This window comes from Anneissia japonica, unplaced genomic scaffold (genome assembly GCF_011630105.1).
Source record: "Anneissia japonica isolate Jap-2015-1 unplaced genomic scaffold, ASM1163010v1 scaffold287808_len173961_cov137, whole genome shotgun sequence".
Classification (NCBI taxonomy): Eukaryota; Metazoa; Echinodermata; class Crinoidea; order Comatulida; family Comatulidae; genus Anneissia; species Anneissia japonica.
Genome location: NW_022746848.1, coordinates 14,941 through 21,752, shown reverse-complemented (window position 1 = coordinate 21,752; position 6,812 = coordinate 14,941). Strand labels below are relative to the sequence as shown.

The 6,812-nt window shown below is 33.6% G+C and overlaps 1 long non-coding RNA gene across 1 annotated transcript in view; it reads left to right on the top strand.

Moving 5' to 3' along the window:
* The window catches only part of LOC117120315, an 8,743-nt gene extending 7,080 nt beyond the window's left edge, over positions 1-1,663 (top strand). Inside the window, exons 2-3 of the long non-coding RNA XR_004447322.1 lie at positions 1,188-1,257; positions 1,389-1,663. This is a non-coding gene — a long non-coding RNA (uncharacterized LOC117120315). The remainder of the gene's footprint in view (positions 1-1,187; positions 1,258-1,388) is intronic.
* Positions 1,664-6,812: the final 5,149 nt, after the last annotated feature.

Below are 6,812 nucleotides of genomic sequence, written 5' to 3'. Positions count from 1 at the left end.
ACTACATTCATCACAACATTTTAGCATGTATTGTATAACCTTTTTTTTACCACATTCTTCACCAGTAGGCATATTTTCTAAGTACCTGCTTTAACATTATAAAAAAAAATTTTATTGGCTCATGTTCAAATTTAAAGAGTAATTTGACTTTCTTCCTAAAATGACAGTTAAAGAGGAAAAAGTATTCAATATTTAATGCTTTAGAATATTCTGTTATGGCAGCATTTGGCCGACTAAGCTTCAGAGAATGATTAGAGCAGGGGCGAATTTGGGAGGGGGCGGGGTGGCCCGGCCCTCTCCCTCCCCCCTTTTTTGGAAAGTTTAAAAAAAAAGAAAGAAAAATTGGATCGCCCAAAATGCCTTAAGAGGTTATCAGGGCTCCCGAGACTTACAAAAAAATCAAGAAGACCTTGTGCACTCCCGCAAGCAAGGAAGAATCTCCCGAAAATAACTGATATCCTGCAAATTCATGATATTTGTATATTTTAAATATTTTATTGTCAATTGTCTCATGGAAGTCAATTTCGATGGGTATCACTATACTGGAGTATAAAAATTAGATATGTTAACAAAAGTTTAGGTACTGAAGATCAGTTTAGCATTCAAAGACTTCAAATAAAAACAAAATTCTGTTTTTGGCCAGTTACCATCGGCACAAAAATGGAAATTTCATAGAAAAAAGAAGTTTTCTTTATTTTTAGTACACCCGCCTCTGCCTTAAAATCTTCAAAAATATGATATGTATATTTCTTCTTAATTATATAAATTGAAAGCATTTAACCATCATACTACACTGTTTACATTCACTATAAAATTGTTAAATATAAAATATAACAAAATATAATTTAAAAATTTTTTTTCTGCCCTCCTCTGATGAATTTTAATAATTTTTATTAAGTTCGCGAAACAATTTTTAAAACAAATCTCACCTTACCTGCTACCATAATCAGGAATATTACTATACTGGTACATGCGGTGAGCAATGTTTTTTTTCTAGCACTTTTAATGCCAAAACTGGGTTAGTGGATTACTGTAGTTTGATTTCTGACTAAAGCTACTGTATTAAAATTCTTTTATTTCAATACTTTAACTGGCAGTTATAACTAATTATGAGAAGTTTACAGTAAGTTTTAAATTCACATAAAGACTAAAGACAAATCATGATTGAGTATTCTTGTTTATTTCAGGAATGAATGAATGAAAAAGACTGAAGCACTATAGCTGTACAAATGACAATGAACATGGAAACAAGTAAAAGTAATAAACTAAAAAGACATTTCAATATTCTGTCATCCTCCTTTTAGAATCAAGATATTCTACAATACTTTTTCTTGTTTCCAGAAGTTGTAATATTAATAATAATTATTTTATTTTTATTTACTTTATAGAAGCAACCTTTGCAGATTTTAAGTTGTTTGTGTCAAATTGGTACGATGAACACATACCCATCAATATGCTGAAAGTATTATTCAAGGACCATGTAGAAAATACTTTTGCATTACATATTTCTTCTAAGACAATAACCTTAATGAATATGCTGATAACATCTGGAAGTTTGAGTCCAACAGACCTCACTCTCCTCTATGATACTATTAAGGCAACAAAGCAATTTGGTCTGGAACAAGAAATTCAAAATGAAATGCCATCATTCCAAATTGCCAAAAACATCAGGAATAATGTAATTACAAAATTCACAGTACATCGGCAAAGACTTGTAAAGCTGGGAATGGCGCTCACTCCAAGTGATGTACAAAAGATCAGTGATATGTATGAGGTGAAACATACAGATAGCTGGAGTTTGATCATGGATCTAGAACATAAAATGTTCATTTGTGAAGATAACATGGATGCATTAATTGAAAAGTTGAAGAAACACAAACTCCACCAAGCTGTGAAAGCTGTAACAGAAGGTATTTCTTTTCTTTTATATTAATTGAATAAATGTTGATTCAATGCTTGTAACTGAAAAAACTTTGTTCACTAAAGCATTTCATTTCATTTATTTCATCAAAAAAACATTAAAAATTGACACAAGAAAACAGAGAGCACAGGGAACAACACTCAGTTGGCTGGACAGGATTGCCAATAAGTGAACTAAATCACTGTCTAGTGGTTCTCCAATGCCAATGAGAACAAAAATTATTTAAAAATTAAATTAGCATAAAATATTCAATTAAAATAGGCTAATCAATAAAACTTAAATTAAAAAATATATATGTCAAGAATCATCAGTGAAATCGGTCAAAATACAGTAAAATTTGAAAAAGAAGAATTGCAGCAAAAAAAAACTAATGTTAAAAAGTTTAATTTACAAGGGTAAAATTTGAGACGAAAAATTGAAAAAGAATTATTGCTTAGCATAAAATAGTTTTCAAATTCTGATAAAAGATTGGAGTACAATGAAACACACGATAAAATCTGAACAAGAATTTCAGATTGAGATGTTCATCACATGTAAATTTATCCTTTTCATGTGCGAGATTTTAATAGTAGATAAAGGTAAAGGTGGGAGACTTAAACCCATAGGCGTAGATCCCGGGGGATGGGGGGATATATCCCCCCAATATTTGACAAGGGGAGGATGGTCCATTGTATCATCCCCCCCAATATTTTGACTATGTATGGGATAAAATGGGGCTTTACACACTTCAAAAGACTGTCACAGAAATAATTTGCACTGTCTTATTCGCTTACAAAGATGAAAATTAGCATAATGTTAATATAATGTTGATACCAAATTATTTTATCTGGTACCAATCTAAGCCCTTCTTTCCTTAGATGTTAGATGTGCTTGCAAAGAGAGCCACATTTCACACTAACGGGTGTGTACGACATCAGTAATGTTATGTCAATTCCATGGTTTTATTTATTACATATTCTTTATATATATTTATAACATATTCTTTCACCATCAATACATTGAGGCCCTTCTTTTAGGTTAAAACGATCGATCTTGAATTTGTCTTTCTTGAGTTTGGGACTATTATGTGTTTAAATAACTTAAAAGGATAAACCTAAAAAAGCCCTAAAAAATGCGCCCGAGGTGCGCTAAACATTTTTGTGTTTTTAATTCTAATTTCGTCGGAATTGATGAAAACTCCCTAAAATGTGCAATTTATAGAGGAAATTGGCCTACCGTACAAGAAATGCGCGCAAAGAATTTGAGAATTTTAGGCACTTTTAGAGGATGCATTTGTCAAGGGGTGTAAAGATTTGTCAAAGATGGATATTTTCCCCTTGTCCCCCGGTGTTTTTAATTCTAATTTCGTTGAAATTGATCAAAACTCCCTAAAATGTGCAATTTTTAGAGGAAATTGGCCCATATCAACAAGAAGTGCGCGCGAAACGCGCAAAATTTGAGGTTTTTAGGCATTTTCAGGGGATGAAAAGGGCATTTGTAAATGGGTGGGGAAGATTTTTCAAAGATAGATATTTTCCCCTTGTCCCCCAGTGGTTACGCCATCGGGCAGCATAGATCAAAGGAGTTAGACAGTTTTTGAAGTGGAGAAGGGGTTGCAGGGTGTTGTGAGTCTGGTCATTATGATATCTTCCTTTTTATTCTTGTTTTTATTTTTCTCTTTTCTTTTTCTTTCCTTTTCTTTTCATCTTCTTTCTCTTTCCCTCCCCTCTTTCTTTTCTCTTATTACCCAACCTGGTACGACGGCTTGGTCAGCCCGGTAAAAACCGTCAGGGGAGGGGCAGTTTTCCCCCTGGGGTAAATTTAAGAAAAGATTTTAACTTTCCACAAGACGATCCGTTGTTGAGAAACATTGGCGTTTTTCACTTTTATAGATCTGGTCCCAAATTTGAATATATGCCATTCAATTTTAATTGTTTTGATCAGCCTGCGCTTGCATGTGGCTAGAGACAACTACACATAGATAATATATCTGTAATATGAGGGGTATATACCCACTCATATAGACGCAGGGTGACCTCGAAAATCACAAAAAATTTGCATCGTTAAACAAAGCGGCTACTTTGAGTGCAGATAACTTCAAAAGGGAAGGGATAACTGTTAATCCAAGGCCATATTTGCAAAATATGGCGAAAAATAAGTTAGAATACCAAGTTTGACCCTGATAGTTTTAATTATCAATCTCGAGTTATAAGCTTCCAAATTTGAAGTAAATTGCGTTTGCACATCTTGAAGAACCACGCCCCATATTTTTGAGGAGTTCAATATCTCGAAAACTACATATCCTATGAGGCTAATTTTTTTTTGTTGGTTTAGCATACAGTGGATCATTTTTATGGATTTTCATCACAATCTTAGACGGTCATATAGGAAAACCTTTAAATCTGGTTGATTTGACATGGAATGACCCTACAATAGGTCAAAGGTCAGAATGTATCGTTTCCAGTCACTATTTGAACATTTTTTTCATTAGGACAAATATAAACATGAATCTCCTGAACAATTTGCAATCAATTGTGAGTTTCTATGACCAGTAGTTACTGAGATATGACATTACAAGGTCAAAGGTCAAACTTTCAAAAACCACATTTTCCGCTATTTTTTGATAAAAAGTTGTATTACAACAAATAGGAACATGCATATTGTGAACAATTTGAGACCAAAATCAAGTCTCTCTGACCAGTGGTTATCGAGATACAAGCATTCAAATCAACAGGCGGCCATTTTGAAAAACGCCCCCAAACGGGACTTTTCCCCAATATCTGGGAGGTATATAGGAGCTATATTTTATCTAAATTGGTCCATCTTGCCAAATCCATCGAGAAAAAAGGTATCCTAAAATTAGTCACGGATCTCATGAAAATGACTCTACTAGATATGATATGATACAGTTGATGTCAGAGACACAATATGCTGTTATGTATCAACAAAGCCCTTTTGGATCAGAGTGCTAGATCGCGGTCCATGCGGTTCGGGTGCCCTAGGGGTTGACAGCCCTGTGGACCACCATACCAGGGCGCATAGGTGTTACGCCACACTGCATGGTCACATCATTCCGCAATGGCTAAAATGAACCATAGCATTGGGTTAACCCCCTATTTTCTGAAAGATACTATGGGTTTAAAGTGCACACAAGCCAGATGTGTACACTGGACCTCCATTTTGAGTCATCCAAAAAGACTCTAACCAGTGCCAATTTTAAGGCTGTAGTTTGTACCGCCGTCTGCATGACTGCTCAGCTACTTGACTTGATATTTACTTTCTAGTATCAGGCTGTTAGTGTCAAAGAACTCGAAATAATTGTGAAAACTGCAAAGTTTATGATACCGACCATATATTTATCGCAAACCCTGATGACATTCTAGGAATAGTCACAAATCACTTCAGATCAAAATTTCACAAAGAGAACGCAAAAAACATTGAACCATTTATAGGAGAACCTCGCCCACTCACAAACGAAATCCAACTATTGGAAGTTGAGAATATTTTGAAAAAATTAAAAAACAATAGAGCACCAGTCAATCACTTAACTATCTCTACATTATCAAAGCTCTTGCAAAAGGTAAGTCCTACTGGAAAGATCTCATCCGAAACCTTACTAAAGCAGCCCGCCCGGGCAGAGAAGTCAGAAGACTACTCAGTGTAGAGGTTTAAAGTCAGTAAAGTCAAGTCAGTAATCAAACACAATAATCATATAAAATATCATGTATGGCTGTTCCGTGTCAAAACATCTCAAAGTGCTTTACTGTCAGTAAAAAATATGCAACCAATTTATGAGTCAAATTATTTATTATGGTAAATAATAAATAGATATTTAGTGTACCAGATCAATTGTTGAATTAAATTCCAAAGCCATCATCAAACCTAGGACAAGCAAGTGGTAAGATAATGTTGACATTGGTGTCTTATGATATTATGATGTTATTTGTTAATGTTAGTGCGTTCTATATAATAACTCTACTACTACTACTACTACTACTACTACTACTACTACTACTACAGCTACTGCTACTACTACTACTACTACTACTTCTACTACTGCTACCACCACTACTGCTGCTATTGTTCATGGTTAACACTGTAGGTATAGGGTGTGAATTTCCTTTAAATTCATAATATTTTGTACAGATATATAAAGTGTTCTTTTATTTATAGTGAAACAATAATTTTTAAGAAACCCTCAATTATCTCCCTCTTGATAGCTTGTAGAATGCTGCTTTTGTGTAATTTTTCCTTCCTGTTTGCAAGAATAGAATATTTAATATTAAAACATTTTTGTATTTTATGATTTATATTTGTATTAAAATAATCACACATAAGTGTGGCATTTACAGTATTGTATAGAGGTCTTCCATGTCTAAACACGTCAAATTGTTTTTATATCACTGTAACAATGTAATTATTAATTACACTAATATATACTTATTTTAATGTACTGGTTATTGAATAATATTTCAGACATTCCAAAGCCATCATCAAACTCAGGACAAGCAAGTGGTAAGATAATAAGCAATTAGTAGAGCTCCACATAGTACACTATAGGAAAATTATTATACGAAGGTTAGATTTGATGCTTGAAAACATTTTTGAATGCATTAAATCTAACATAAGTATAATAATTTTCCATTTAGTGTACGATACATGCTCAACTAATTGCTTTATAAGTCAATCGCCGTCTTTTTTTATAACCAACTGTTAGTAGTCATCGGTTGCTATAGTGATATGATCAGTATACATGTGCATAATTACATTTAGCTGCACGTATGCTGATTTTAGCTCCTGTGCAGTACATGTTTAATTAACTACACATCAGCAGTCCATACAGTACGGATATAATGAATAACTATTGTAATTTGTATTGTCTTAGAAAAAACTTGTTTGTAGTGTCGTGAGT